The 16,558-nt window shown below is 35.2% G+C and overlaps 2 long non-coding RNA genes across 3 annotated transcripts in view; both read left to right on the top strand.

Moving 5' to 3' along the window:
* The window catches only part of LOC128084300 (uncharacterized), a 225,282-nt gene that overhangs the window by 100,004 nt on the left and 108,720 nt on the right, over positions 1-16,558 (top strand). The gene's annotated exons all lie outside the window — the stretch shown is intronic.
* Positions 1-16,558, top strand: part of LOC128084299 (uncharacterized) — a 30,573-nt gene that overhangs the window by 9,612 nt on the left and 4,403 nt on the right. Inside the window, exons 2-5 of the long non-coding RNA XR_008208448.1 lie at positions 9,441-9,564; positions 10,792-10,856; positions 11,804-11,915; positions 14,685-14,835. This is a non-coding gene — a long non-coding RNA (uncharacterized LOC128084299). The remainder of the gene's footprint in view (positions 1-9,440; positions 9,565-10,791; positions 10,857-11,803; positions 11,916-14,684; positions 14,836-16,558) is intronic.

The following is a 16,558-nucleotide window of genomic DNA, read 5'->3' as shown; positions in this document are numbered from 1 at the left end:
CAGAAATGAGTGTAAATTTAGTATTAAAGTTTCTTGGGACTGTAGAACTTAATGAATAGGAAACTTATAAATGATTGTACTCTACTAAGCAGTGTGCTTGTAAGCTCTTAGTTTGAAATACCATCCCTTGAGCACAACCTCAAGAAATCTTCTGGGGCTGATGAGTAAAACACCACAGTGAACAGAAGCTAGATTTGGAGAGAAGTCAGAATGTATCTGATCACTTCAGAAAGAGACAAAGTCATTATTCTAAGTGAAAGCCAAAGAAATCTATTAAATAGAAATTGCAAGATAAAACTGGGGGCTTTACTTTAAATCCTTCATCCACATACTTTAGCCCCTTTAGGAAGATAGTGCTAGTTTTACAGACATTGTATTTTAAATTAATTAATAGAAGATATTAAAAATCACTCTGGCTTTAGGTGATGTTTTTAATGTTCAGCTCTATTTGACACATCTGTGTGGAGCCATGGGAAAATCACAAATTAAAAAGATCCATAAGATACGCACACCCCAGTGTCTGGGAGAGAGTAGTCATTTGGGTAGAGTTTTTCTTTTTTTTTTCTCCTAACATGCTTTGACCCAAATAGCTTATTTTTCCCCTTTGGTTTAGAAGACAGTGGAAGTTATTTGCTACTTGCAAATCAGGTTATTTGGGTCAAAGCATCAGAGTAGGCCTAAAGTATCTACATGACCTAAGCCAGGATTTTTTGGGTTTTTTTTTTTTTGGGAGGGGGGATGGGATGGGGAAGGAGGTGGACAGAATTGTTTCTGTTCTACTTCATTTCTATTCCACATGACAGCATCAGTAATATGCCCCAGATGTCTGATCCCAGCACAGCCAACCCCCATCAGGTTCTTAGTACAGGTGGAATGTGTGTGTGTGCATGTGTGTTTGTGTCAGGCACTTCACTTTACAAACAGAATTAAAAATTAGTTGCTGAAGAATATGAGATGCAAATAATACATGTGGTCTTTAATATGCTATTTGATTCAGCATTTCCGAAGTGAAAGCATTATTCAAAAATTATCTTGTACGAGGACTCTGCCAGTAGGCAATGACAAGTAAAGGTTAATGGTCAAAAAATACTGTAGCTAGCAGAGAGCTGCAGGAATCATTGCTTAGTCTAGGTATCCTTAACATCTGCAGAAGAGCAAGAACAGCATATTACTATAATGAAGGGGATAGTTAGTGGGGAATTATTGAAAACACCCATAAAACAGTGAGAATTTTAACTGGAAAAGATATTACCTATTGGTTAGAGAATTATGAAGCAAGGGTAACGTGGGGAAAATGTTAGTGACATAGACTTCAGTGGAGGAAAAAATATATAGATAAGTTGCGCCTCTGCATATCAGTGACATAGATAAAGGTAATTTGGGCTTAATATATGTGGACATAATAAAGTAGGAAAGAAAGAAATTATAGTGAGAGAGCAAATACAGTGCATATGTACTATCCAAATTGATGAGGAGTACGATGACTTTTCTTGTAACTCAACAAGGGGGAATCTCTCAAGTCATCTCTGGAAAGAACCTCTGCATTGGATTTGGTCACTGAAGTAGATGTGATTTTTCAGTCTAGCAAAACATAGTTATACATGCCTCAGCAAGTATCTTGTAGCTCCCTTACTGCTTGCCTTTTCTTTACTGTTTTCATCGTTGTCCCACTTGTAACATCCAAATAGATGATTTAGACCTGCTGCACATCTTTTACAATTATCTTCCTCGTAGGCTAAGTAAATCTGGGAATTTACTTGGAAATGCTGTTTATCCTCTATTTAAAAATATGGAGAGTAGCTGTGAAGCGACACCACTGCTGCATCTCTGGTAACTTTAGGGTTTCTGAATTTACACTGAAGTCAATTTCCTTGTCTTTTCACTTTTTATTAAGGTTATGAGTAAACACAGCAATTTTGTATGTGAATTTTCATAGCACATGTACTCTGCAGAATATACAGGCTGAGTTAGCTTTGCTTTTGAAATAGAGAAGGAAGAGGATCTTTGTAGTAAGATGCACAATTTCCATCTAAGTAAATTGTCCTGGTTTTATGATTTTTAGTTATCGGTATTCCACATCATAACATCATTGAGTGAACTGGGAGTTGAAGTGTTAATGCTCAAGTTCTGGGCACCTGTCCATAAGAGAAGAAAAACTACACTCCCCAGGGGACTTTGTGGTCAGTGAGGTGATATAACCCCTGGCAAGGTCACCTGATGTGTTCTTCTTCATCAGGTTCTCCTGCTGCTGAACCAAACTGCATCTCTCCTCAGTGTTATGGTGAGGTCTGTACACCTTTCGGACACTCTCATTTGATTTGATTTATTAGCTTCAGTTCTAATTATATTGTATTATAGTGTGTTATCTTGCGTTCTGGTACTATATTTAGTAAATTAGCTTGGAATGATCTTCTTCAGATCATTCCCACTGTATTTAATTATTTTGGGGCCCCCTGTTTCCCTTTTCTGGGGGCATGGATTTTGCAAAATCCCTCTGCCTCACTAGTCACAGAACCGGGCTGAACCAGCCCGTAAACCACTGACAGTAAATGAAGGTTTTTATCATATCCTCTTATGTATTCCCTTTCCTTCCTAGCCCAGAAGTTCCCAATGATATACAGGAAAGTTCCTCCCTCTTATTCACTGTGTTTGGATATTGACAAAATGAGTATCTTTTTTGCTAGCCTTTGTCCCATAGATCTCAATGTGTTCTTTTGGATTCCTTTGCTCTTTTTCATATTTTTAAATATCTGAATTAGGTTTTTTTTTATTTTACCAGTAGAGCAGCATATATAATAGAGAATACATTGGTTACAATTGCAGTGTTTTGGTATCAGGCATGGAGTAATGAGCAGGAAAGGGCTGTACCTAATATGAACACTGTCAGAGAATGCTTCCAAAGAATTCTTAGATGCATTTAAGCTTTGGAGAGCAATTGTTGAACAGCATGCATATTTCTGCTTAACCATTAGAAACATCATGGATTTAGAGGAAAAACAATCTTTCGTCAGAAACCAAGGCATTTTTGCTTGTGTAAAAGCCCAAAGGTGTCATTTGGCCTTCACTTTTCAGGAAGTATAGATGTTTAAAAATTTACTTCTATAAATAACATGCAAAATATGTGCACTTAAACTACAACTCATCCATGTAATATTGTTAATTTTGCTCAGTTTTGACATTATAGGATGTCAAAATCATAAATATTGCAAGAAAGAAAGAAGAGAAAGAAAATGCACAACAAATCCTTATTGCTATCAGCTGATTCAAATACGTTTAAGGTAATGGCCCTATAAAATCAAAAGGATTTTTTACAGACTGTTGCAATGTTGTTTTAACATTCCAAATGAATCCTCCTTGCTATATAAAGGTTTACTCTGTGATTCAGTAAGTGATTATATTATCTTCAGTGATATTTTTCAGAGCCAGCTGTTTCACATGCATTTCTGTTAGAAAGAACAAAGTATTCAGGATTAAGATGAGAGTGCTCTTTAGTGGCCTCAATAGCTGGCTCATTCAACTCTTCAAACTGTCAGTATGACAGATATTTCTATGTAGTGTTCCCATTAAATATTTTAATCAAGAAAACTACTGTAATAGCACCAAATTGGGCATATAATTAAAACAGGAAAATTTCATATTTCTCTTTCATGTAACTATACTAATTCTCTAATAAATTTCATAAGTCGACTCATAATTTCTCTTTGGCATTCTGACAAAAGAACAGAATTGTTTGCAAGTGTTTGCTTAATTTCCATTTTTCAAACCTAATTTCAATTTTTATTGCATAATTTTGAATATACTGATTAAAGTGATGCTAAGTCTTGCAAAGCTTTGCCAAAGAAAATGAAAGAAATTACGTATATTTAATTAGTTACAGTCCTGATTTAGGAGTGACTTGTTCTTTTTCTTTTAAGGTTGATTTTTTTTTTTTAATCAACTCTACATCATTCATTAGTCAACTCTGTGAAAAATAAGGGATATGGAATTGTAAAAAAATATATATTTTTTAATTTAAATCTTAATAAATTAATATATATCATTTAATGAAAAAACAGAATTTTTTTTAAAAGCTCTCTGTCCACCTCAAATCTCCAAGATCTGTATTAGATCTTGTACTAGTTAAGTATTAGCTTCAACATTGCTAATTCTAGGTGACAGTCTTCTAGAGAAATGAAGAGTGAAACATGGCAACGTAAGAAATATGTTAATAAAAACAACTAATAGAATTTAACTTCTGAAATTTCTGATCATTAATTTTGGTTTAAATTATATTTTTCAATACGTTTTCTATTAACCAGTTTCAAGCTTGGTTTATTGAAATGTTTTCTGTTATTATAGAGTCTTTGATATACTTAATGTTAGGTACGTAACTTGTTTTCTTTCATTTTTAAGTATTTTTATTTTCATAGTCAAATGTTTTGTTGAAGTGAGAGGTGTCCAGCATTTTCACAAGTAAGTCTTAGATGACCAAATTGCGTTAAACTGCATCTCGTGTGTCATGTTACAGCATTTCTGGTGATCAATAATTAATTTTAAAAAATGATGAAAACAATATTCAGTTGAAAACTGAAATAAGTTTATACTATTGTAATAAGAGAGGAAAAGATGTAAAACTTATACATCCTCACAGGTCTAAGGGCATAAACTGGTTAGCAGTTATCTATAGAAACTACTTGAGGTTGAAAAAAGTAATTCCTAAACAATGAAATCGTAAGGTTCCTTTTTTTCATCTTTCTCTTAACTCCATGAAGAAGAACAGAAAATTGAAAGTACTCTATTTTCCCCCAGATCTGGTAAACTTTTTTCTGCATTTGAGCAGAGATATCTCAATTTGCACTACATGGAACACCAGCTAAGTGTTCCGCTTGCATGTCTTAATATTTTATTCTTAGAGGACACTAATGAACTGGGTTTTATGTAAAACATAACATGGCCAGTGGTGGCACTACTATAAAGTTATTTCATCTAATTTCCAGAATACCATTCTCAGTTCTTCATTTTTTGTTGAATACATTCAACACGTTTCATGCGTATAAGTACTATACAGCTAAGAAGGTAGGATGCATCTTTTTCTGTTTTCTTTGTGTATGTATACTTTTGAGATCAAATACTTTAGTTCTTCCCTAGTTATTGTGTCAAAGTTTTTATGAGAGCAAGAACTGGAATCATGACTCTTCATTTAAGGGGGGTACCCACAGCCTTTGGCTAAGGAATAGCTCTCAAGTTTAGTCTTTTTTTGGTGCACTGAATATTTAATTAGTTATTGCAAAGTGGAACAGCTCTCAGGCTGAAGTGGGAGAAGGAAAATATTTTTCTCCCTCATGAATATCTCATGGGATATTCTCCTGGAAGGTAAGAATTCTGGTCTTCTCAAGCAGAGAAGAGTGAACCCAGGTCTCTTATATTTCAGCTCAGGGCACAGACTCAAAACTAAATTAACTAGAAAGATGCCTAGGTCTAAATGGATCAGCCTGTGTGTGAGTAAAAATATTCCAAGCAAGTTCAGTTACCTTACTTTGGCTGAAATGGTCAATAGAAGAACCTGGCTGTTCTAGTGGACAACAGGTTACCATGAGCCAGTAGTATGCCCTTGTGGCCAAGAAGACCAACGGTATCTTCAGGTGCACCAAAAAATCATGGCCAGCAAGTCGAGGGAGGTGATCCTCCCCTTCTACTCTACCCTGGTGAGGCTGCATCTGGAGTACCATATCCCTGGGTTCTGCAATTCAATATAGATATAGAATTTCTAGAGAGAGAGGAGTGTCACAGATATCTGGAGCATCTCCCTTAAAAGGAAATGTTGAGAAACTTGAGGCTGTTCAGCCTGCAAAAGAGAAGATAGAGGAGATTTCACCACTGTTTATAAATATCTAAAGGATAGGAGTGAAGTCAGTGGAGACAGACTCTTTTTGGTGTGCGGCAACAGAAAAAGGAGCAATGGACAGAAAGTGAAACACAGGAAGTTCTGTACATACAAAAGGACAGATTTCTTTTCCAGTGGCAGAGCACTGGAACAAGCTGCCCAGAGAGGTTGTGGAGTCTCCTTCTTTGAAGATATTCAAAACTTGTCTGAATGTTTTTCCTGTGCAAACTACTCTAGAGTACCTGCATTAGCAGGGGGTTGCACTAGCTGACCTCTAGCGGTCCTTTCCAACCTCTATGATGCCTGATGGAAAGGGACCTCAGTGTACTGATGGACAATTGGCTGAATATGAGCCAGCTATGTGCTCAGGTGGCTAAGGAGGCCAATAGTGTCCTGGCTTGTATCAGAAATGGTGTGGTGAGCAGGACTAGGGAAGTGATCCTGCCCCTGTACTCAGTCCTGGTGAAGCCTCACCTTGAGTACTGTGTTTAGTTTTGGGCACCTCAGTATAGAAAGGACATTGAGGAGCTGGAGCAAGTCCAAAGAAGGGCAGCAAGGCTTGTGAAGGGCTTGGAGAATATGCCCTACAAGGCGCAACTGGGGCTGCTTATTCTGGGGAAGAGAAGACTGAGGGGAGATGTAATGGTTCTCTTCAAATACCTGAAGGATGATTACAGCGAGAATGGAGCTGGTCACTTCTCAGTGGTGACAGGATGAGGGGAAATGGCCTCAAGTTGTGACAGGGTAAGTTTAGATTGGATATCAGGAAAGATTTCTTTACAGAAAGGGTTGCTAAGCAGTGGAATAAGTTCCCCAGAGAGGTGGCTGAGTCACCATCCCTGAACGTGTTTAAAAACAGTTTGGATGTGGTGCTTAGCGACATGGTTTAGTGGAGGGTTGCTAGGGGAGTATGGTTAGGTCATGGTTGCACTTGATGATGCTTAAGGTCTTTTCCAATCTGAGCAATTCTATGATTCTGTGATTTTTTTTTTCCCTGCAAACCCTATTTGGAGGAAGGACTCCCTGGCAGAGTTATCTGAGGCATTTTTGCACCATCAGGATTTCTAATTGTTTCCTTTACCACGAATGCTGAATTTTTATCCTACTGTTAGAGATGTAGCACTTCCCCTACAATGTGTAATAAACCTCTTAGCCAAAGTAAAGGTGTAGATTCCACTAGGTTGCTACATCCCAGAGTAGTGGTTAAATTTAGTCTCACTTCTGCAAGTATGCACAAAATCTGACAAGTCTTATTTTGTATGTACAAAACATACAGAAAGTGGTAGTAAATTTTCAGAAAGGAAATCCAAGTCAATATCTCAGTGAAGAAATCAGTCTGAGATTTTATGAGCAACGTAGATGATGCTATTACCAGTGTGACGAGCAAAGATTCATCTTAAAAGAAAAATTTGCGGAGGAATGCACTTTCTTCCCCCAAAGATTAGAAATATGCAAAGCCACATATTGATGACCCACTTGTGGGATAAAGGCCACGAAAGCAGCATTTGGAGTCAACAAATTGGAGTTCATCTTGGGAAGTCATCTACTCTGTTCTCCTGCCTGAAAGTAGGATCAGCAAGCATGTCCGTATGAACAGATGCTTGTTTAATCCGTTTTAAAATGGCTGAAGATAAAAAGACATTCTGTGGCCTCCTTCATCACAATCCTTAGCTGGTTCAAAATGGTTCAAAAGATTTACCTATACTAATTTCTTTCACACCTATTTACCTATCCTAATTTCTTCTTTGGGAAGATATAAACTCACTCCAGAATGTGAGAGTAAGGCTTGGGCCTGATATGTAATATGATTCTATATTTCTGAGGAAGTCCACAAGTTAGTTTTCAAAGAAAATCTGGAGTTGGGATAAGTGTTGTCTTTGACAGAAATAGTTGTGTTCATATCTTTGAACTACTCCAGAAAAGGAAATTTCAGGTGTTTTCCTGGAGTTACCAAAGGATAACAGTCCTTTTGATCTTTTATCTATTACTAGCTGTAAAATAGTTAATAAATGAAGAGAAAGATATATAAAAAAACTCATCCATTTTATGAGGTATAAAGAACTATGGTAGGAGATATTATAAAAATGCTAAAACTTTACACTAAGAATATTTCATTACTCTCATGCTTTTGTTAGAGTAAGAAAGGATCGAGTAAACCAACTGATGCACAATACATCAATACATCAAGTTCATAAAACAAAAAATAACAACAAAAAACTGGGCCGAATGATCCATTTCAAGACTTTTCAAGGTAGTTTAAGACAAAACTCACTTTTTCAGTCCTATAAAATTCTACAGAATAAGGATAAGCTATCTTTCTACACCATTTGTGCAATCAATCTAGGTTGTTTATTAACAACACGCTCAACTGGTAGATGATATGTCTGTGTCATCAAGCCCTTTGATGGACAGCTTTTTATCTCTAAGTTGCAAAAGAAAATAGTAACGAATTCTAAACTTTATATATGTGTGTATATATATATATTTATATAACAAAAATGTGTTTATGCAGCTATGCACCAGAAATTTTAAAAAGTATTTATGTTTCCTATGTATAAATCCCACTTAAACACATACGTTTGCCAAACTCTCACTGTTACTGTAATTCGTAGTGACTGTAATTATTAATTATAATTACAGTCTAATGAGTTTTCTCTCTTCACTCCACCTCTCTCTTTCTCCTTTAGTCTCTTCATCACCACCTTCTGAGGAAGCCCAGCAACCTGGATCAGAACTTTGAAGGTCATTGGATACAATAGAATGCATCTTCTCAGAAGTGTAATAATTGTATTACATCTCAGAATTGTCTAGATTTTCCTGTTTCTCTAAGACAAAAATCTAGATTCTTTTTCTAGGATCTAGAAAAAGATCCTTTTGTCTCATTTGTTTTACTAAAAAAATTTTGGAATAGATCAGCAGCTATATCTGTAGCGCCTTGAAAATTCTACGACTCCATCCTTTTCTAATGAAAATTCTTCAGCTGGATACAAAAGCAGCTTTATTAAGCCTTAACTTCTAGTTATGGCTATATTTTCCATTATGAGGACTCAGCAGAAATTCTATCCCGAGCAGGCCGTGTTTCTGTTAGTTATTTAGTGGATGAAACAGTAGCTTCACTCATCAATGGAAAAAAATTATACCTTCAGAAAAATTACAAATTTTGCTGTCAAGAAGGAAAGCATGGGGAAATGAAATGGACATATTTTTGCTGATTGTATGTATTGTATTTTTATCTGAAAGAAAATTGCTAACAGAAATAAGTTGGGGAAAAAATCATTCTTGCTATGAGACTGCGAATGGCAGAAATGGGACAGCAGGTAAGAAATTTTGGCAGATTTTTCTGTCTTATGAGCAAAGGAGTGATGTAGATACCAACAGCTCCTTTTAAAAGTAATAGATTATAATCTTTTAACATAGTTCAGTGTGGATTTGCATAAATCATAGTTATAGTTTCTGCTTTTTTCATCTTAATTACCCCTGTTTTTGCAAATTTTGATCAAGTAGCTTGCAGCATCCATATCATCCTCCTAGCTGCTGCATGCATGCCTGTGACTTTTCCATTTCTTCCCTACCTCAGGGTGCTTCAAATGGTGCATCAAAGTATGACAGTAACAAGGTCTCCTGAAGAGCTGTGGGGATAAAATTTCAGAGGTCCTGTTGCTTTTATGTCTGCTGCAGCTGGCTAGGAGTGGAGTAGCTTGGTGAGTGGAGGAGCAGAGAAATGGAGCAGTGAAGTGATTTTACCTAACACTGAAGCGCTGGAATCTGTATTAGCATCCTGTGGTCAGAGGGGGAACTGGCAAAGCTCAGCCCAGTGCCCCACGTAGCACAGATCTGTCCTACATAACTCAGTATCAGCGTGAGGGAGCAATCTGTTCTGCTGCTTTTGCTCCAAACTTCCAAATCATCAGACATCCAAATCCTACCACAATTCCAGTAACGTATCTCAAGAAAGCATTTAATAAGACATGAGCCACATTAATTTGCATTATTATATACTCACATGTATAAGTTCAGGCTAGAAAATCAGGAACAATGCAATCATTTTCTATGATTACTCTATGAATGTTAAAAATATTTTGAGATATATGCTATCTTTGTTTTTAGCTAGTAAGCAGTAATCGCTTACCAGTCAATTATAGTTATAATATTGTTATTTAGTAGAACTACAATGAGAGTTAGAGCTGCATCCAGTAATTTAGTGAGAAATTTGATAGACTTTGGTTCACTGTGAACTTAATTATTTCATCTGACAGTTCAAGTAAGCAGTACATCATACTGACTTTTTTAATTGGTCATCTTGAAGAGAATAAATACAGTATTATGCCACAACAAACACCTGATAAACTGTATATGAAATTTCAGATTTGCAGATTTTTTGTGACCTATCCAACCTCCAAGTAGTCTGATACGGTGAAAATATTTTCAAAATACTTAGCATCACATTTTCTTTTGTAACAGAGGTTAAAATCTATTGCCAAATTCAGGGATACAATTCAATTGTGATACTCACTGTTTTTGACTATGTGTTAATTTGTCATAAAGGTGCTATTCCAATCAAGTCTGAAGACACAAGGAAATTTTTTCATTGCTAGTTAGCAGATCGTGTTGAAAGAATTCTTCATGTGTTATGATGTGGAAAACTTGATAGCTTTTTAGATACTCAAGTATTCTGATTAAACTAAATATTGTAGTATAAATATTAGTTGATCTTTGCAATGTCACTTAAAAAAATTATTTGGTCACACATTGTAGAATTTTCAAAGGAGTTCATAATGAGGAAAAAACATGGATTTTCTATACTATTTATTTTTGATTGAATTATTTTGTAAAGGATAAATAGTAAAGACATTATAACAAAGGTATTGAAATCGAATTGGGCAAGAGGGTGAGAAACAGTAGTAATAATATGAAATTATTTACTTTAGTTATTAAAAAAAAAGCTGACTTCTTAATGGCTGATGACAACTCAACTCTTTCAAGGCAAAAGGAGGTAAGTGAATAAATTTTGTTGTCTGTAGTAACTGTATACACCTAAGAAAAAGAATAATGTGCAGAGCATGACTGAGTACTGAAATTTAGAAATCCCTTATTTGCTCTATTTACTCTCTCTTTAATGCTAAATAAGAAACAACTTTATATTTATTATTGAGAATTATATAACCAAAGTTTTCTGTAGAATTGTCTGTTTAGTGACAATATAGTGAAAAAATACATCTCTGGGATTTACTGAAATTGTGATTGTTTGTTATGTGTTCTGTAACTGATTCTGTTATATGTTATGTCAAAAAGTGAACTGTAGAAACGCCTCATACTACGTGTTGTTTTTAGTAGCCATTTCCAAATAGCTTTTGTCTGTTTGTGTGTATATACCTTATTTAACAATAGAAGTTTTGGTTGAGTTTGCTAAAATTTGTTTTCAGAGTGGCTTTCAAATGTACCACTTGTGTGCATATTGAAAATGTACGCTTGTCATTGGCATTGCGTGTTTTGCTTTTTTGCAGTTTTCAAACACTAAGGTCATATGGGTATTGCTGGCCAACCATCAGTAGTTTATTCGTTGCTTGATTGTAAGTGGAATTGTAAATGGAATGAAATAAAATGGATATGGAGGATTACCAACTGCTGTTGGCTTACAACTACGTGCTTAAAGATGTCTTCATTCATTAACAGATTATTATGGCCTGCCAAGGTTGAAAATGAAATGCAAGTCACAGCTTGTACATATATCACTGTAAGGAAAGCATCCTGCCAGTGCTAGTTAGGCAGAGGGTACTTGTAGACATTAGTAGTCCAGTCTGATTATTGGGCTCAATCTGTTTCTAATGGCAACCTTTGCAGTGACAGCATTGTCTCCATCTGTGCTCACATAAGAGATTTAAAATCTTATCATTTAAAGTTCTGAAATAACCCTACAGACACAATTATTTACTTTCCTAGGGACTGTTCCAGCTGGTATGTGGCAACCTGGAATACCTGCAACAAGCAAGCTGGCCCTTACCTTCTGCTTAGCAAGCTAAATAGCAGGCAGTATTGCCTGTAATTATGACAGGTGCGTTGACTTGATTTTTTCGGTTTATTCTCTTGAACTATCTGTAGTTTTCCTATCCAGCATCATAGTGAATGATCTCATTTCTTCACCTTTCAGAGAGAGAGCTGTTAAGTGTAAAGTGCAAAAAGCTCAAGGGAGTTACTATATGTATGTCAGGAGAAAAGTGAAGTGGGGCTAGGTGTAGACAGGTAAGGCAGTAGGGGGAGAAAAAGAAATATAAAGAGGGCAGTGGTGAGAGCGTGCTGAATAATCCTAGAAAGATATGAGGCAATATACATGATGAAAGCATGTAGAATAATGTTTTTCCTTATTTTTTTCTCTTGTGTTATTCTTGGTATACCATTTTAATCGCATATATGTCATGATTTCATTTCAGCTTTGCTAAGTTAAACTATTTATGGATTTCACTTTCTTTTAAATATATTTTTCTAATCTAAATCAAATAGGTGAAGTCTGAAAAGATCCAATAAAGAGTGGATGCACCTGTATATTTTTTCATGCATTTTAAATGTTAATGTCTGATGTAGTGTACCTTTTGTCTTCTAAGGGGTATCTTTGTAGTTACCGTGGAAGTCAGGAATGATGTGTTACCAAACAATCAAATATTCTATAGAATATAGGTAGGAAAAAAATAGGAAAGTTTGCTGCTTTCCAATTTTTACCAGATAAAATTTGTCTAGCTTTTGGACTGATGTATTCTATAGGAAGTTCTGATTCTTTTGTCTCGAATAGATTGTGATACATTTGCAACTGGAATCCTTCCATATCAAAGCTATATTAACTTATAAAAGAAAATGTTACTTCAGTTAACTGATCCCAGTAAACTACCAGCACTTCTACTAGGTTATTGATCTTCCAACATAACTGGTCAAATAAATTCCTGCTTCACATGCTGCTGGTTTCTTAAGAGAAAACTGATACCAATAGGGAGTATCACATCAAAATAACCTAGCTGGGTTTGTTATAAATTAAGCAAGCTATGATTGGTGGGGTCTGTGGCAAGCTGAAAGACATGAAATAGGTCTTTAACTGGCATTTCTGTCATGAGCAGCTCACAGCAACTCAGGCACAGGGAGCCCTGTTTCATGTTTGTATACCAACTGATTTAGTAACTCCTTTCTGTTTTATGTAAGGAAATAAGGAAGAGATTTTGCTCTCCCAGGAAATACATGGAGATGGTAGCAACTATCTGTATAAATAGATGGTGATCACTTCTGTGACCAACATGCAAGTTCAAGTCAATGTTTATGTTCAAAGGCTAAAAAGCATATACCAGAATAGGACAAAGTGAGATACATGACAAATCTGAAACACGAAGTACATATAGAGCAATTAATTAAACAAAGAAAAAATCTCTGTGTATTTGTCAAGATAAAATTTGCTATAAGAACTCTTTACTGATTCCTCCATCTTCTGTCCCAAAGCAAATTTGAGTTGCAATTTGAATAAAATTATGGAAGAGAGAGAGAACACAGAGTACAGATCATCTGACTGATTTTGGGTACCTATTTTAAGACTTGATCAATTTCATCTTAAGCATGATTTTCCTCATTTTGTTTACTCATAAGAATTTAGTGGAGTAACTGAAATAAAGTAACATGCATGGCAATTGTTTCTGTTCCAGTAAATATAGTTTTCTGTGCCTCTTTTATATACTGACATGAAAACTTTCTCACAAGATGAAAAAGTTTTGTTTCAGTATATAATGTCACCAATAAAGACCCAGTCAGAAAGATTGGAAGAATGTTATCAAACATTACTATCTGTGGACTGGAGACACCTCATTCTATGAGATAATTCTTTCAGCAATACTCACATGTCCACATTTGAAAGTAAATACAAACATCTGAGTCAGTTATACAATACTTGGAATTCAGTTGGTAACAAAATTATTTCAAATTTCTATGAAAGATTTTTATATTCCCTTCTCTTACAATGATGGTTAACGTTTTCCTCTTCATTAACATAACCCAGTAGGGGAACAAAAAAACCAGCACATTCTGAATTAACGTAATATGAGCTTTGGCACACTTATTGAATGATGCAGAAAACAATAACACATAAGGAAAAAAAGAATGTGCTCACACCTGTTTGGTATACTTGCACCAACATTACAGGTATACTCAAAAAATGTATGTAAAGATGGCTGAAGTGCCTACATACACTCAGCTATATTCAAATTACTTTGAAAGCCTGGAATGATCATTGTTGAAAATTACACCATTAAAGAATTCAATTAAGATTTGTGACTCGCTTCAGTTTTGATTTTATCCCTTCTGCTCTAGAAAATTATGAGCTGCATATCAAGAGCCCAGTGGAGCTCAGGAGGCAATGACTAGCAACCATTTCAGCACATTTCTTTTGCATTAAGACACCACTGACTTTATGAAAAAAATGATTAAGACACCTCACTCAATTTCTTACATTTTGTAACAGCACTGAAGTTGACCTATTTTTCTTCAAAATAGTATGTTTTACAAGGTTTTGAGAAAGAAATGTTATTGATTATTTTTCAGGAACTCAGTGTTTTGGGATTTCATATGTATTATATATTCTGAGGTTTTTCATTTGTTTTTTTTTTTTTTTTTTTAAATATAAGTGACATGTTTCTAACTTTCTCATTTTGCATCATCTGTCGGTGTTAGTTGTAGTGGAAAATACTCTCTTGTATCTATCTGCTACACATAAAGTTAAGCAGTGGGAGAATGAAATATGCAGATATATCTGTTCCTATTGCAGTTAGAAGTTATGGTATTTCTCTTTTTTTAGGACGTCTCTTCCCATGATCTGCTGAGCACATGAGAAACTAAGGGACAATCGTGAAAATGTTGGTTGGAAAGAGTCCAGCTTGGCTGGAGCAAGTCTCATACCACCAGTAGCTCAAAGAAGCCATGGCTGTTTCCATAAATCTTCAGGAATGGTAAATAATCCATGTGTGAGTTTCATAACCTACCTCAGTAAATTTTTCTTCCAAATGTCTATCTTCCAATGCCTAATTTTCCATGATACACCTTGTTTCTGCAGCCCTTCTTCCTAAAATAACTCCTCATAAGTTTTGAACACTCCCATAATATGCTCCAAATGCCCTCTGTTATGCTTGCTCCTTTTTTCCTGAGACCTGTGAGAATTTTTTTCATGTCTTCTTATCAGTAGAGAGACTGGACCTTGCAAAGTGTATAGACTAAAAAAATGGGATCAGATAACATCAGAACACGAGTTGTTACTGGTGCAACTTAGCACTGATGTTCCTTCTTTTTTTTCTCAGACCTAAACAGCAGGTTATAGAGCTGAAGCAGAGGAGAAGAAAGGCACGGTATCATGTTTCATTAGCAATCCCTTAAATTTACCAATGGGACACTCAGTTATTTCACTATCAAATAAGGATTTTTCAGAGTCAAGATCTTTTCTCACTTTGTAAATCAAAACGTGTTAAGAGATAAAGCTTTCTAAATTTTATATAACAAATTCTGCTGCTTTTATGGAATTGTACTTTCCAACATTTACGTTTGGGATAAAATATATTCCAAGTAATCTTTTCATAATGAACATGAACTTCATTTGGATAATGTACTAGCATTTTTGTCCCATAAATATGACTTACAAATTGTACAGTATGTTCTGTGCGTGTACATGAATTTGTATTTATACTTAAATATAATTGATCAGAGTTAAGTGTTTGCAAAGATGTGAAAGTAATACTGGGAAAAATAATAGAAATTTAAAAACTCGTATACTCTGAGAAAAACTAATAGAGCTACAAATGAGCAAACGTATTCATGTAATCATAATTATTTAGGCAATATTGTAGAATTTTCTTCCTAATTTCTTAGAATATGATCAACCACCTCAGATGATACTAAGTGTGGGATTGTTCAAAAATTGCATCTATTACTTCCATTTTCTGAGTAACTATTAAGACAGTTATCAATGGGTCTTTTTCTTCCAAGAACCCATATAACATTAAGATTCTGCTTTTATGAAGAAACACTGCCTTTATAATCAATAACATATGGAAACGATAGTTGAATGGAAAGAAAAATTCTGGATTAAGCTTTTTTTTTTTTTCCTAAAAATCCAATAGAAATCTAATCTGTGTTTCTTTGCACCAGAAAAAGGAGCTAGTCTAGTACTGACCTTATTCATATTTGCTTTATGTTAGTGTGCCAATTATGACACTATCCTGTGTCATAATATTCCACTATACTGTGGAACCAGTAAGAGGAAAATTAGGCCAATTTCTGCACATAGGCAGCAATTAAGAATCTATTTGGTAATATCACATCTGTAATTAACAAATCTATGTGAGATGTGGACCTGCCATTCAAACTGAGCTCATAAAAGCTCTGAAAGAATAAGAATCTGACTTCCTGCTATCGGTTTAAAAAAAAGTCACATCAGGCCTGTGAGGGCAAACTCTAAAACAGCAGGAGTTCAAATGCATTTCATGATTGTGGCATTGACAAATGACTTCCACGTGCTAACTATGGTAATAAACAATTTTTCTATATGGGACCTGCAGATGAAGGTTAGTATCTGTATGTGGAAAGGGAAGAAAAGGACCACAAATAAGAATGGTGTGAAAGAGAGTAATACTTTGTTCTTAAGGATCTAGAAAAAAAAAGTCTGATAGATAGGTATGAGAA

This window comes from Tympanuchus pallidicinctus, unplaced genomic scaffold (assembly GCF_026119805.1).
Source record: "Tympanuchus pallidicinctus isolate F22 unplaced genomic scaffold, pur_lepc_1.0 scaffold26, whole genome shotgun sequence".
In the NCBI taxonomy this organism is placed as follows: Eukaryota; Metazoa; Chordata; class Aves; order Galliformes; family Phasianidae; genus Tympanuchus; species Tympanuchus pallidicinctus.
The sequence above is the reverse complement of the archived record's forward strand: the minus strand, read 5'-3'. Positions and strand labels throughout refer to the sequence as shown.